The 17336-nt window shown below is 35.4% G+C and overlaps 1 pseudogene; it reads right to left on the bottom strand.

The window, feature by feature from the left end:
* Window positions 1-3651: 3651 nt before the first annotated feature.
* LOC149188714 (uncharacterized) overlaps window positions 3652-17336 on the bottom strand; it is a 64445-nt pseudogene continuing 50760 nt past the window's right edge.

Here is a 17336-nt window from a genome sequence, read left to right as displayed (position 1 = left end):
CACACTCCTACTTTACTGAACTGAAACTTTACATTGTTACACTCTTAGGTGTAATCTGATTTCCAATGTAACCAAGTGAGAAGTGGATTTACTAATAGACCACATTTCCAACAGCTAAAAACTTGAAACATATTTACAATATAAAACTCAAACTCCATAGGCAACATATACTTACATGTGAACTTGGAAAGTTGCGTCTTATGTAAGCTTATGAATTTTGTGATCATAGTAGAGAGGAAGAGAAATACGCTACTAAATGCTACCATTACTATGAAGAAGAAAAGCATGCAGTTTCATGCTATTAGCATAGCCATAGATGCACTTATCATTTTGAACCAGTTGAATCTAGCAACCAGTGGAATCGCCATACGGAAAAGTGGAGTCGCTTGATGAAAGAAATGCAACCAATATCAATTGTTTGGTCTTTGTTCACCAGCAAAGAGTAGATCTAATTGTGATCGTGATCCAAAAAAAATTCTTTGTCAATTTGTTCCCTGGCAACGAAGCCAAATGTTGTACTTGTTTCTCGTAGGTATTTCTTAGCTGCAAAACTACACTGAGAAACCAACTTGACCAGTCTTTAAGTTCAAGTTGGCCCTTGAACCAAAGGGAGCTCCCTCAAATATCACAAGGCCTTTTTAAACATTGATTGATGTCACTGGACAACCTATGGAGCACAATGGCCAGATATACAATTTACTGTTGGTGGTTGCTGATGATTACACAATCTCTATCCATGAATAAATCCCTCTCTTGTAGAGTCCTTGGTCAAAGTGTCAACATCCAATTTGACAGAATAACATGAATTTTAAAGAATTTGACAGAAGAATATAAGAGAATTCATGATAATTAAGAAGTCGTATTGAATGCCTAATCAGCCAGACATAGTGGATGCATTTAGATTATTTCTACAGCAAAACAGAACACATTCAGAGATGATAGAAGGAAATATTTAAAAGATGTAGAGGAATTAACGAAGACAGAAAATTCAGTTAATTAATATCTTTAAATGATTATAACTTTGCAGGGGATTTTAGAGAGATTGACCCTCAATCTATTCTTACCTAGATCTCTTATGGTACTTTGAACATGTGCATAAATAAGATATAAAAGTACTGGAAAAACAACAAGAAAAACAATTTATGTCAAGAACTGGAGCTAGAATATTTCAATTAGGAATTCTGTAATAAATGTTTTACAAAGTGACAGGGTTTTGGCATCAAAAGGCAACCATTTTACTTTACAAATGAAACAATATATAGAATAAATCTATCCTAAACTATTACAATATTTAGAGGAATAAAATCATGAACATTAACTAAAAATGAATTAATATCTCTAATTTATCTCCTACAAACTTTGAACTGTTTGCAAGTGTTATGCCTTGAAATCTGGAATTGGTTCGCTAGTGCTAATATTCTACCTTTGTTTGTTGAACTTCTTGATTTCAGTTAAGTAATCTCTTTAAACGATTATAACTTTGCAGTGTATTTTAGCGAGATCGATACTCAATCTATTCTTACCCATATCTCCTATGGTACTTTGAACATGTGCAGAAATAAGATATGAAAGCACTAGAAAAATAACAAGAAAAACAATTTCTATCGAGAACTGGAGCTAGAATACTTCAATTAGGAATTCTGTAATAAAATTTTTACAAAGTAACAGGGTATTGGCATCAAATTCCAACCCTTTTACATTACAAATGAAACAATATATAGAATATATCTCTCCTAAATTGTTACAATATTTATGGAAAAAAATCCTAGACAAATACAAAAGTTAAAATAATATCTCTAATTTATCTGTTGGAAACTTTGAACCGTTTGCAAGTGTTGTGCCTTGAAATCTTGAATTGGTTCAATAGTGTTAATATTCTACCTTTTTTTGTTGAAATGCTTGAGTCAACTTTCTTGGAATTGAATTTGGAATGCTTTGTCACTTGTCTCCTTTCTCAAAAGATAAATTCTCCCCTTTTCTTAGTAACAACCAAACATTCATAATAGTTTCATATTTCACTTGAAAACATTGAATATAAATGTCAGAGTATGGCCATTGATGATCAGAATTAAGGGACTGATATTTCAACCTGTATAAAAGGATATTTACTTCCCTATAACAGAATTAACTCAAACCAGTAGTGATAATAGAGCTTAGTCTCTAATTTGTAGCACTAACTTCAGCAAATGAGGAAAGAACTCGATCTACTGAACCCAATAAATTTTTCTTCTAAACTCTAAAAGGTTACAACTCTTTTTTCCATTAATATCTTTCCCATATTTGACTTTAATCTAATATGCCAAGTTTATTATGTTTTTTTCTCTTATATCATTTGTATCCAAGCCAATAATTGAGGCAATATTCTCAATAACAATTTCTGCATTGAAAGATCCTTATATGTCTGTAGACCCCATAAACTATTGTTGCGTCATCCCATGATCCAACCTGGAAGCTTGACATGTAATGTTGGACTCCATTTCCATTGCTTAAACTACCATCATCTGAACTGCTCCTACCCATGCTATCAATGGAAGAACCCACGGGCATATTAAGCTTGTCCACAACTTGTGGAAAACCCATGTCACTCAGTTGAGAGGAAAACCCTAAAGTAGAATCACCATGCCTCATAAAATTTATTTGACTTGAGAGTCTGTTTGGTGCAACACTTGATCAATTCTCAGAGGAAAGGTCTTCCATAATCCTCACGAATCTTATTGAGTAACCTTTAACTGCTTGAAATTTGTTGAGTTGTTTCCTTTAATTCCTTGAAAGCATGGCTTCAGGATACATATATTCCATTAATCTCCCTAATTCTGCTAGATTTTTTTAAGTAGTTTCTAATGCATTCATTTTACAAGAGAAATCACATTTGGGTTGATTTCCATAAAGTTCTTGAACTTGTTTTTGAAGGAACTTGATATAATCAACTTCTTCATCTAACATGTTTGCAGTGTTAGTTTTCTTGTCTATGTTTTGCACAAGTTGCTGCAAATTTCTCGTCTTTTCACTAATGCTTGTTCTCTGGACCCTTTCTGCAATACTTCATGGATGTGTTGCACAACCTTTCTTTTCTCCAATAATGCAAGGAACTGAGTCGTGGAGTAGCTTCTCCATTGCAATTTTGGAAGGTGATTAGGTTAGGCTGAACTGATGATTTAATCCCATGGAAACATGCCTACTTGGCTCTCCCTTCTGTTACTCTATTGATAAGGCGCTCTGATATTCCAGTCAAAGGAGGTAGCATACCATATAAGGCTATTATTGCTCCCTAAGTTGTTGGCTTCAACATAATCGAATTCCCAGCAATAAGGGCAGGACTAGTCTTAGACACGCAACGATTTACAAAATAGTTGAATAGGAAATAGCTATAACGACACCCGAAGGAAAATTTGAAGATATGTTTCTATTATTTCCAAGGAAACTCTCTGGTGCTTCATTTTCTTAGCAAAACAATCCCTAATCCCTTTCTGTGATTTAGCAAGACGTCCAGTCTCTGATATTTCATCCTAGTTTTGTATCAATAGTTTGACACACTTAATAGGGACAACTGTAGTTTTGGATATTGCAGCAAAACCACCTCCCATGAGAAAGTCAATCATGAAACCAATAAAACCTTTCTCTGCAAGCACTGAAATAATGACAAATGAATGGTTAGGAGCCAAAGCTACATTGCTTGCATGAGAAGCATGTGAAAGTGCACTCTTCCAGCCACCATAACTCTGGATAGGGGCTGACAATGCTCCAACGAAGAAGAAAACTTGCAAGGAAGTTTTTCTGAAGATCACTAATAGAAACAACACGCTTCAGAGAATCATACATTCTAAAGTATACACAACGATAAACTATACTTCGCACATAGGAAATGTTGAACACATGATAGAGGGTTGCAATTGCATCAGATTTCAATGTCTTCCTGTAGAGCTCAATAAGGCCATTAAATTGCCTCTCCCCTCCTTTCTTTGTAGCCTTGTTATCATTAGCCAGTCGAGTTCGAGAATTGTCCAAGAATAAACAAAAAGGAGAGAAGATGCATCAGATGCACCACCAGAGTCTAGGTTTCTAGCAAACCATTTCCACTTTCCATCCCTATTTTTCTTGAAATTAAAGAGTCTCTTAGTGGGAAAATAACAAATAACATGTGTAGTGTTTCCCCTCCATAATGCAATGATACCTTCATACAAGAAGTGTGAATTCATTGAGAATCCTCATTTTCTCTTCAACACATTAAGAAATGAAATCTTCGAACCATACACTTTGTAATAATGAAATTTGGCAAATGCATTGTTATTAAAACCAGAATTGGATTTCGAGGGGGGGTGGGTGTTACTGGTAAGTCGTTTCTTACTTGGGGGTACAAAATTTCACCACAGATTGCCACGTAATCAAAGGTATTTTTTTCAAAACAAGTCTTCAGACCCCCCGAGCTGTTAAATCTCGGATGATCTTGGGGGTGCCGAAATGGAATAGGAACCATTGATTCACAAGATCCAACATCTACAATTGAAAACTACAAGAAATTTAAGGGTTGAATTAAAACAAAAATTTTAATTTTAAACTTAAAATTCTATAAAAATATATTTGATTATGTATTTTAATAAAACTAAAATCATTTAAAATTAAAATTATTATTATTATAACAAAATAATGCAACATTGTGTATTAACCCATTTTATCCATGACAATTCGCATATGTATGATAATGTGGCCATGAATAACTGGTAAATTTCAAAATTTTCTTGTAACTTTTAATGGTGTCAAAATAAGTTATAACATCGTCAACCCATATTCCCTCCAAAACACCAACTATTCTATTTCGCCTATAGTAGTGATCAATAACAATAACCCCCCATGGTTTTCTGTGAAGAATGAACATCTTGTGTTGGCGCTCATAATCCCTGGTAGAAGAAAAGTGAAGAATATGGATGTCTACTTAAAACCATTGGTAGATGAATCGAAGGAATAATGGGAAGGGATAGATGTATACGATGTGTCAGAACCCATCACAATAGAGAGGATTTTTACATTGTATGGCTTATGTGCTTACACCATACATGATTATCCAGGATTAGGAGTTTTATCTGGTAAACTACATGTTTATTGATTTGTTTATATATATTGTTTCACATACTAATTTAATTCGCTCCAATTGTTCTGATATTCATGATGCCTAATGTGCCCTGTACTATATAATAATTTCACAGGTCTTGTAACAAAAGGGTATCATGGATGTAAATGTTGTGGAACTTATCTAAAGGGTAGGTGGTCCAACCACCTACAAAACCCATTGTATGGCTACTCCAAGGTATTCCTCCCAAAAGAACACCCTTATAGAAGAGCAACATCCGCTTTCAATCGTAAACTAGAGAGAACCCAAAGGCATGCAATAATGACACCAACTAAATGGCATAGAGAATATGAGAGAGAGAAGGAGAAGGACATTACAAAAATGTTCGATTAAATTGGGGAGCCTATGTTCGATGATCCAAAATTCTTCAACACTTATGTTAGGAAATTTCCCATTGTGATGAAAAGGAAATTTGTCTTTTATGAGATCCCATATTAGGAGCATCTTAAAATTTCCCACTTGCTAAATCCCATGCATATATTTAAAAATGTTTCATCTTCCTTATGGAGGCACATATGATTGAAATAAAATGACACATTGGTTTTTGGGAGAGATCTTATTTCTTTAAAAACTAAAAAGAAATATCGGCCAATACAAGAAAGTAGAGGAGAGGCTCGTCCCTCTTAGTCTTTCAAAGAAGGTGATGTCCCATGATTTTAAATAAATATGATCTTTCTTTGGAAAAATAAGTTATAATGGGTGTGAGGGTGCATTCTTTATATGGGTCTTCACTGTGACATTGCTTCATAGTGGAAGACCATTTGTTAGGGTTGAAATCGCATGACCATTTGAACCATGACTTTCCCCAACACCTATGACGTGCCATATCTAAATTATCTACATTTGTACATTGGATCACATCAATGGAGATTTATATGGCTAGCATTCCATGGTGGCATCAAGAGATAGATGATATTGTTTGAATGTTTGAGAAGGAAGTACTGACGAGTTTCATGGACTTGCATGTTCATATTCTAATTCACCTAGCAAATGATTTTCAATTAGTTGGGATGGTTTCTTGCCATTGGATGTTCTTCTTAGAGAGATACATGAAGAAATTGAAATGTTTTGCTCGAAAGGGTAAATATCGTATCATTCTTTATATTATGTAAGTGAGTTCATCAAGTAGATCGGAAACACACCAGGTGTGGTGATTTGGGGCAACGAAAGGGATGAAGACAAAAGAGAAGGGGAGCTTCTCCAAAAGAATGGAAAAGGGTGCATGATAAAGAGTAAGTGACTTATCATTTATCAAATTTCTACATAGTAACTATTCACACTAAACTTCATAATGCATATTTTTATATCATATGTACTATATATGTTGGTTTGAATTCATCAGTGAATTTAGAAATTGAAGTTATCAAAAAATTCATTCTTTATAATTCAGAAGCGATGTCACAACCGTGGATCGTATTGTACGAACAAAAGAGGAGGAAATGGGACAATGACAGGAAATAGTTCAAATAGTTGAATGGTAGAAGTGTGCCCTATCGTGATCATTTAAAATAAAATATGCCAATGATATGCCCCAATAGTTGGATTGTTGATGAAGTCAGAGAGAAATATGGTGCATTTGGCCGTTACTTGAGTGTTGAAGAGGATGCGCTAAACATAGGGATTGGGTGCAACAACTCAGTAATAATCTCTTTCTATACATTTTTTAACTCCACAATGCACCTTTTAATTTTAACATCTATATTTTATATTTTAATTATTATTAGACACATGACACTATGATTTTTTCACTTCTTTATAGGTGCATTTGTTCCCATCTTTGTGGGTTTATGGACATCATTTTGACACGAAGGATGTTGATGATGGATGCATGATAGAAGAATGTGTAATGGAAGTTAATTTTGACCAACCTAGTCGTGTTAGTCATCGCATTCAAAACCTAATACAAGGGATGTTAGGTTACATTGGAAAGATACAAGAGATCATTGAAGTGTACTTTTCTTCATTCCAATGTGTTATTTTTAGGCACAAGTGGTGGGACATCTCTAATTGGAATAATGTAAAGGAATATCATGATAGTGGGTTGATATCTATTAACTCTAGAAATATGTTGCATGAAGCTAAGGATCCTTATGTTTTCCCCAAACACTACAAGTAGGTGTTTTTTTACCCAAATGTGTTGGATAGGTATTGGTGGTTCGTATTAATACATGACACTAGATCAAAACATATTTTTGAGAAAAACAATGTTATCATGCCAAGCAAGGAACATAATTAGGGTGATGACAACGAAGAGTGATATGTACTGGTGTTATTTCATCATTTATAATACTATTGTTGTATTTTTTTTTCCTTTATTTTGCTAATTATATTATTTTTTATTCGTCTTGTTGGCATTTAATATAATTGGTAAGATTCGTAAACATTCTTACACTTTTTTTTTCTAGTGGAAACGTTTTTACACTTAAAACTAAGTATTTCCAATTGTGTAATTTACAATTTAAAAATTAAAATTTTAACGTATTTGTTTAATTTTTTAAATTCTAATTTACAGTAGCCTTCTTCTGTAGGCTTTGTAAAGACATCAAGATCGATCAAAAAATTGTATTTCTAACCATGAGTTATCAAATTTGTATTGTTTTGTTATATTTTTGTGACCCTAAACATATATTTCTAATATATCATTCTTCCCTTACTAAATGGTGGGCATGTGTTCAAATAGGTTCTTCCCAGGCTTGGTCATACCAGTTGCTAGGATAGGAATAAACAAGACCCATCCATCAACCGAAACAACTAGGACTAGGAATAAATAGATAGAATAGATATAGAGAATAGAATAAAAGTATATAGTAGAAATGGAATAGATAAATAGAATATGGCCTTGCTTGATCCGGTATCTGGGATAGTAAGTATATTTGATAGTAATAGATCTCTTCCTAGGAATATATTCTTGGGGTATAAATTGATATCTTAGTCCTGGGCTTCATCATTCAGACTATCCCCTGGCCTACAATACTTATTGGGATCCTTGGCTTGATTATACCAATTTTTGTGATAGGTCATAGATAGATTCCTGGGATAGAAATAGATAGAAGATAGTAATAGATATGATATTCCCATGCGATAGACTATATATCCCCATATTTAGAGAGGGAAAATTCTAATTTAAATTGATAAGAATTGCTATATATTGAATTTAAATTTCTTGAAACTCTCATAACTTTAGAGAAATTAAATTTTATTAAAATAGATTTTTTAAGTTATATTAAATCTAAATTAATTATAAAAAAAATTGACTTAAGTTTTTTAAATTTAACAATAGATTGAATTTTATAAACTGGTGTAGATCCATCTTAATGACACATCTACTAAGAGTTGAGAGGGGTCAAATCTCATTATATGAAAATCTATTTTTAGAATTAAAAACTTGAAAAAATGAAGCCCACGGGGCTTTGGATTGACGGTGAATGGGTGCACTGTTAGGGCACTCCTTGCGATAGGTCACTGGTTCAAGTCCCCCATGGGTGCTTACCTACCAAAAAAAAAAAAACTTGAAAAAATATACATGTCAAAAGATTTAATCTCTTTTAGTGCTTCAGAAATTTGTGATTAAGATGGATCTATAGAGGTTTTCTATCTCTATATATAGACTATGTGTTATTTTTCATTGTTTAAATTGCATTTTTGAATAATTTATTATTATTAATATTTTATATCAAAAATTGAATGATTTAGACATTTCCGTCTTATTAAGAACTAACTAAATTATTTTATCTTTAATTATTTTTCCCTTGTGAGTATTAAAATATTTGACTAATTAAGTTAGAATGAATATGTATGAACTATCTAAGAAACAAAAAAATATTTATGGTAATTTTACAATTATAGTTTCAACCATATTAAACTTCATAATTTATAAAAATATCTTTGCATTTTTTTTCAAAGTCATTTTCCATGTAATTTCATATATAAAATTTTGATATAAGTTCAACAATATATAATCTATAATAAATATCATTTCGTAAAAATAAACATCGTGATGATAACAATCTAACAAACATAAACATCATCTAAAATACACATTTGAATTCGCTAACATCATCTAATTATATACACCTCTAGCACATATAAATGTCATTAGCTAGCACGCAAATATAATAATATAACTAGGAATCGTCATCGTGGTCACATCTTACCAAACATAAGCATTGTAATCTAACATCATCACCACACACATCCTTAAATATACATCTCATGTCAAATAACTGCTATCACATACACTTCTATCTACAATCACATTAAATGAACATATCTAACATGACCTAACAATATACGCATCAACACCAACATATAAATTAAGTACATCAACATGAACAGAAAAAATGCACCATATATATATATATATATATATATACAAGTCAAATAACTGCTATAAAATATATGATACAACAATAGAATTGGCAGCCACATCTATAATAAAGGACAATGCAAGATGGTCAAATGCATCAATAGTCGAACTATGAGGTGGAGGAGAAGGTAGCTAATCTTTTATCTGAGGAGAAACAGGAAGTACTGACTAGTCATGACATGAAGGACGAGGAGGTAGAGTACTACCAGAAGGATCATCAATACTTTGATCATCATCCGATGGGGTAGTGTTGGGTGAAAACTCATGTGTATCTGTTGCATGCCCATCCCTCCTTGCTGCTAGTAGCCTGGTAGCTCTAATGATGTGATGCATAAGACTCACCATATCATGCAAACAATCCCAAAAGAACTCCAGGACCCTAGGATCTTCCCTAATGTCTCAACTCATTGTAGGTCGAAGTACCTCCTCAATGAAAATTCTAGAGAGTCGGTCGTAGCACACCATCTTGAATCTGACAGCAACCCTACACGGCCACATGCATGTGTCCATCTGTATCTGAGTATGTGCCTCACCCACCGCAACCTTGGCCATCTCCGCATCTGCATCCGGTGGGGGAGGAGGAATATGCCCAACAAATCTGTCAATATCTAAAAAATATATAGTACAAAATAATAATTAGAAAATTTCATTAAACAATTTAATAAAACAAGTTAAATAACGTGCTAGAATAAATTCATTCTAATTAATTAAGACAATAAAATGAAACTAGATTAGTTTAAAGAAAACACTAATATTACCTCTATCATCTGCAGGCTCATCTTGTGTGAAGAGGATGTTGGAACACTGTCGCTAATCCATTCTCACATAAGGACACGACACCAAGACAAACATGTGTTCAGCCTCACTTTCCAATAGCCCCAGTGCCTTGGCAGAAATCCTAGCTAGATACTCTAGTTGGCCCCTCTTGGGCATCATCTCATCCCACATGTGCATCTTCACCTCAATGATCAGCTTAGGAGGGAGACGATCAAAAGTAGGCCTTGTCTCTGAAAATCTCTCAAAAAATAAACAAAAAAGTTTTGAAGAAAAAGGGAATTTCATCCTCCCATGTATCACAACATGAAATATATCTAAAGCCATACAAAACTAGTGCAAAAAAATGGCATACCATTTAATACATCATTTTCTTTGCACCAAATAATTGAAATAAAACAAAAGAGGGAAAATAATATGTTTTCCATCACTATTATAGTGTGCAATGGTAATCACTAATAGCGAGAGGCACTTAACCTCCTCTGCACCAAAAGAAGTGATCTATAGCTATCCACCAGACACCCAAAAATCTGTTGGATGCACTACATGATCCCCAACATATCTTTGAGAGTAGTAAAGCTGAATCTTTACTACAACACTATGCGAGACATCATAGAACTAGGGGAAATCCTCCCCTCTCCTGGATTGGTCAGTGATAAAATAAATGTCCTCCTCAGTGGGCAGATACCACTAATCAAGATCAACACAGAAATCGTGTTGGTGGAAATCCTACCAACGAATTAGTTGTGTGAATAACTCAGAGTGATCCTTCAGGGATGTAGCCTCCTCATAGTACTTAAGGAGATCTACATTCCTCAATAGGCATTGGGTCATTTTGGTAATAGTGTGAGGGTATAAATATATCTCCCTCTCTCATGCCTCCCACAGTCGAACCATATTGTATTGGTCCACTCTTTACTCTTGTTGTTGTTGCTCCTCCCTTTGTTGACATCTATGCATGATTGACATATAAAATACATTGGCCTCATACATAAAACATACTTTTTTCTATTAAATGAAAAATATTTTTATAAATATGGATATATAACTTTCAATCTAAAAAAAAAATCATCCTCGGTGCGCAAAAAAAATAGGAATGCACTGGATGCGGCGCACCACAATAACATTAAAGCACTTAGAATGGTGCGTACAATGACTTGACGCACCATTTTCAGTTCGCATACATACAAACACATTGGTTATTTTTATTTTCCAATGTGATGTGTCGACATAACATTTCACATTGGTGTGTATCCATAACCTTTCTACACTGAAATAAAATGTTGAGGTTAAGGAACACACTGAGCTATAGTTTTTTAATATTATGCATGTAGTGCGTTTGGTAAAAATAAATGCACTTGGTAGTAACTTTTACTAGATGCACCACCATAAAAATTATAACTTTTCCCGGTGTATTTCAATTTACCAAACACAACAACAAAATTGTGGTGTGTTAACGGAACACACCGACTTGTGGTACACCCTGTAAATTTACAGGGTGCACCGTAATCAGAGTAAGTTGAACATGTCAAACATACCATGCACAAAAAAAATTCAAAAACAATGAATTTTTTCACTTAATTTTCAATTCTACTTTGCTAAAAAAAAAAATTAGAGAGAAACATAGGCATTACCTGAACATTTGCTTGTCGGGGAGGCATGGTTGCTACATAAATGGAAAAAACAAATTTGACCACTGTTTGAGAAAATTCGAAAGCCATGCAGTTAGAAATGGATGGAAGTATGGCAAGCAAGGGAAGCACAGACGGTGCGGTGCTTCACAGAGGAAAGAGTAGCATCGGTGCTTGAGAGATCTAGAACACTACAAATGATAAAAATGAATTTTATGGCCAGTAGTTTTTATTATTATTTAACCTTCATCCAATGTGCTCAACTAACAACACCATTGTGTACTATTTCCTAAGTGCATCACTATTTTTTTAAATAAAAAATCTATCACCTTGTTATTGTTGAAAATATCAACAAAAAATTTTAAAAATAACATCAAGAAAAATCCTAATTTAATTTTGTCCTTGAATTAAATTGGGAATAAAATTGTAATTTTGTAACACCCTCCTCTCACATCTACCCAAGAAACCAGCCAACCGGGGTAAAAATGTGATCATATGCCACTATGATATCATTCAACCTCCTAATTCATGTTAAGGAAATGGAACTAACAAAAACACACCATACAGACATTAATTATCAGCTAAAGGACCCTCAGGAACCAATATAATACTTTAGGTAGCTTGCCTTGGGGTTCCACTGAGCTTTTGGACAATTTAAGTCTCAATCACTCCCATGCTAGGCATGAGTGTGACCAACAACCCAAAGTCACTCTCAAGCTTTCCTACCAACGACCAGAGACCAAAAATGTCAATGCTATGCGAAAACTCTAGGATTTGAGCCACTTTTTAAGGCCGAGAACCTAGATCACTGCCCAGAATTGAACCGTCTCTTCAGATCAGTAAAATAACATGCAAATGATAGTACTAAAGCAAATACTTCTTCAAGACCTTGACTGGATCCCTACTAGCCATGAGAGTTATTTCGTCAAAGATATTGCAAATGTGTAATCTACAGGTGTAATTAATAGTTTTGAGCATAGGGGTCTCAGACTTAACTAAGAATTACTAAAAACCGTTGAGGCCTCAAGACATCATCTGCCATTCCATCCATTAGTTCATAGATACATTGATCATTCAATTACAAGTAAAAACATGAGGAAATCCATACATGGTTGATGTCATAAAACACATACATAACCATCATAATAGGGACAGAAATACTCATGAAAGTACAACCATATAGACCACATTCAATCCATCAAAATTATCAAAGACATACAAGGAGAAATAACCTTTCAGTAGTGATGAAATATCCAAACCCGGGATGGGACTTCCACGTTCCACCCAACCGTAGAATGGTTGAGCCAAATCTCTCTTCAGCCATTCACCCTCGTGCCATATTCCAAGCATGAATGTGGGATCTCATAGAACACATCAATCAAAACTCATCCAGGGCTTCTAGAAGCCAGCCACCTCAACCCATCAAACATTGATTCCACCTCATGGTCGGAAATCACAAAACCATCATCTGATCGGTCTCTATCCCAGCCATCCAAGGTTCTAGAGTATTTGTTCCAACCAAAGCTCCAATACTAATAACTCAACCTACAGTTGTCACCTAGCTCCAGAGAGTTTTTCCAACCAAAGCTCTAGAACTAGTAACTCAACCCACCAAGGGCTCTAGAGCATTTGTCCAATTGAGGCTACGGGACTCGTAACTCAACCCAAGTTGTTACAGGGCTCCAGAGTGTTTGTCCAACCAAGGCTCCAGGAACTAATAACTCAACCCAAGCTAAGGAGACATAAGAACAAACCAAAAACAAATATTGAAAGTAAACCCACAATCACCATGGTTATCCAGGAATGGCAAGGATAGGCAATCCACTGTCAATCTAGGCAATCCTCCATGCAAATGACAGATCACAACCAAGAAACCACGTGCATGTGTCATGCATGCCAAAAATTGTGAAGGAAACATACATGCAACTCGATACTTGCAAGCAAATCTGATGTATTTGTTGATCTTGATGCCTTCTTGTGCTTTCCTTCTCTTCCTTTTCCTTCTTGCTCCAAGACTCCAAATATGCCACACCCTCCAAGAGTGCTCCAAGAAAACTCTAAGTTTCCAAGGGTATGAGAGAGAGAAGGAATAGAAGAGAGCTCCAACACTGAACTAACAAAAGGTTACCAACTCATCCTCTGAAGCCTTTTTATGAATGAGGCCTTTATTTTCTTCATTTTCCATTATTTTCCTTCATTTTCCTCCTCACATGCAACCTGTGACCTTTCACCTTCCTTTTCTCCTAATTTCCAATATTTTCGTAAATAATTGTGCCAAAATACTATTTTTCCTTTTCAAAGCCTTAGCAATTTCCTTTTCCAATTTCCTTAGCCATAAACAATCACAAGTGATCCCCATCACTAGGATTATGCCCAACATTCAACTTGGAATAAGTGTCCCATCATTTGTGGTTATTATTTTTCCTTTATTTACTTTTATTACATGGAATTTTCACCAGGGTTGTTACAGAACCCTCCCCCTTGGGGGAACACTTTCCTTGGTATTAAACAACACCTATAACCCCAAAAATGATGTAAGAAAAATATACTACCGATGGATCTTTATAACTTAGCTTGATGCAATATTTACAATGATCAACCTATTGAGAAGCAACCAACATAACAACATAATAACATGACATCATAAAAACATACCGCATAGTGGAGATTTATAACATAGTTCATGGCGATATTTACATCCATATACATATGTACATAAACCAACATCATCAAAACATATACCAAAACATATACCAAAGCATATACCAAAATCACACAAAAAAAACAAGCTAAAGTTGCTTTGCATTAACCGACAAACATGGAAGGATACATAGCCCGCATCTGATCTGCCATCTCCCATGTAGCTTCATCAGGCACAAAGTGCTTCCATTTCACCTTAACTTGCTCAATTGCTCAGTTCTGGAGCATAAGCACCTTTTTCTGCAATATGCACTGAGGCTCCGGTTGGAATTCTCCATCAGGTTCAACCTGCAATACAAACCAATCAATCACATTATCAACATCCTTAACATACTTCTTAAGCAAAGATACGTGGAATACATCGTTGAATTTCATTGTTAGAGGCAGTGTAAGTTGATAGGCTACTGGCCCAATCCTCTCAATAATACTGAAGGGTCCACAAAACTGTAGTACCAGCTTGGCACGTGATCCAATCCACAAGGAGCTCTTCTTTGGTTTGATGTGAAAGTACAACTATTCCCCAACCTGGAACTCCTTGAACAACTTGTTCCTATCTGCATAACTCATATGCCTGTCTTGAGCTTCCTTTAGATTCCTTTTGATCACCTGCATTTCATGTTCCATGTTTGCCCACATATCTGGTCCAATCAACACCCCGCTAAACGAATCACTCCAACTGATGGGAGTGTTGCAAATTTGCCCATATAATGCCTCAAAAGAACTCATCCTTAATGATTCTTGATAATCGTTGTTGTATGTGAACTCTACCAAAGGGAGATTCTCTTCCCACTTCCTCTATTGATGCATCTCATACATCTTCAACATGTACTATAATATCTTGTTGACCCTCTCTATATGTCCATTTGTCTGCGGATGATAAATTGTGATGAAGGTCAGCTCTGTGCCCAAACCTGCAAATAACTCCTTCCAAAACTTGGAAGTGAACTTCGCATCCCTGTTTGACAAAACCTTCTTTGGAACACCGTGCAGTATAACCACATCTTGGATCAATACCTGTGCTACATCACTAGCTGAGAATGTAGATTTCGTCGGAATGAAATGTGAAACCTTTGTCAACTTGTCCATAATAACCATAATGGAATCATGTTGTCTCACCGTCTTCAACAACCCTGTGACGAATTCCATGGAAATGACTTCCCATTTCTACTCTTGAATCGCAATCAGCTGTAGTAGTCCACCTGGATGTTTACATTCTTCTTTCACTCACTGAAAATCAAAACATCTAGCCACAAACTCTACAACATCCCTATTCAAATTCGGCCAATAGTAAAATATCTTCACTACAGTCAATGTCTTTTGATAACATGGGTGACCTGAATAAGGTTTTGTATGAAACTCCCTCAAGGTCACCTTCTTGATCTCACAGGTACATATATCATGTCTCGGAGCCTGACCAACCCATCTGTTGTAAGACAATAATCCATACCCTGTGCACCTGCATCTGTACCTATACTTGTACTTCCACCTATACCTGTAGCTTCACCTTTACATGTACTTGTACCAGCAAGCAGCTGCAACCTATCCACAATTTCCATATACCTGACATCCTACTGGCTTGCCTACAAGATCCTGTCCTGTAAGTTCATCCCATGGGAGCTCATAGTTGCCAAGTGATTTACCTGTACCCGTCTGCTGAGAGCATCTGCCACCTTGTTCTCTTTACCTTTGATGTACCTGATCTCGAAATCAAACTCACTAATTGTGTCCAACCATCTAGCCTACCTGGCATTTAGATTCGGTTGGTCAAACAAATACCTCAACCCAATGTGATCACTCATAAGTACAAATCTCTTGCCAAGAAGATAGTGTCTCCACATCTTCAATGCATGTATGATCACTGCTAACTCCAAATCATGTGTTAGGTAGTTCTGCTCAAGCTCATTTAGTTTCTCTGGGACTCATAACATACCACCTGTCCATCCTGCATAAGGACTCCACCAAGACCTCTCTTACAAGCATCTGTACATACTGCAAGTTCTTTGTCTGGATCTGCAATCTGTAGTACTGGTGCATGTGTCAACAAATACTTGAGTTTCTCAAAGCTAGTCTCACACTCCTCAACCCATTCGAACTTCTTACCTTTCCTTTGCATTGATGTGATAAGATAAGAAATATGCAAGAAGTTCTTGATGAACCTCCTATAATAGCCTACCAAACCCATGAAAGATCTCACCTCATCCACACTCTTAGGAGCTACCCACTCCATGATGGTCCTTATCTTCTCTGGATCTATTACAATTCCCTCCTTGGAGACAACATGCCCCAAGTAGTGTACCTCAATCTAAAAGAAACTACATTTGTTGAGCTTAGCATACAACTAATTCTCTCTTAACAACCTCAACACTATTGCTAAATTCTTAGCATGCTCTTCCTCATTTTTAGAATATACCATTATATCATTATGAACACAATAATAAACTTATCCAAATATGGATGCAACACACTATTAATCAAACACATAAATGTAGCTGGAGCATTAGTTAAGCCAAATGGAACAACAACAAACTCATCTGCCCATACCTGGTCAAGAACACAATCTTGTAAATGTCCCCCTCTTTGATGCATACCTCATGATATTTGGATCTCAAATCGATCTTGGAGAACACTATTTCTCCCTTTAGCTGATAAAAAAAGTCATCAATCCTTGGCAACATCACCTGCTCTTGATGGTCACTTTGTTCAACTGCCTATAGTCAATGCATAATCTAAGTGTTCCATC

This window comes from Pinus tabuliformis, chromosome 3_1 (genome assembly GCF_031772625.1).
Source record: "Pinus tabuliformis cultivar Carrire ecotype Pingquan chromosome 3_1, CPIR1, whole genome shotgun sequence".
Lineage (NCBI taxonomy): Eukaryota > Viridiplantae > Streptophyta > Pinopsida > Pinales > Pinaceae > Pinus > Pinus tabuliformis.
Note: the sequence above shows the minus strand (reverse complement) of the source record. Positions and strands in the feature narration are given on the sequence as shown.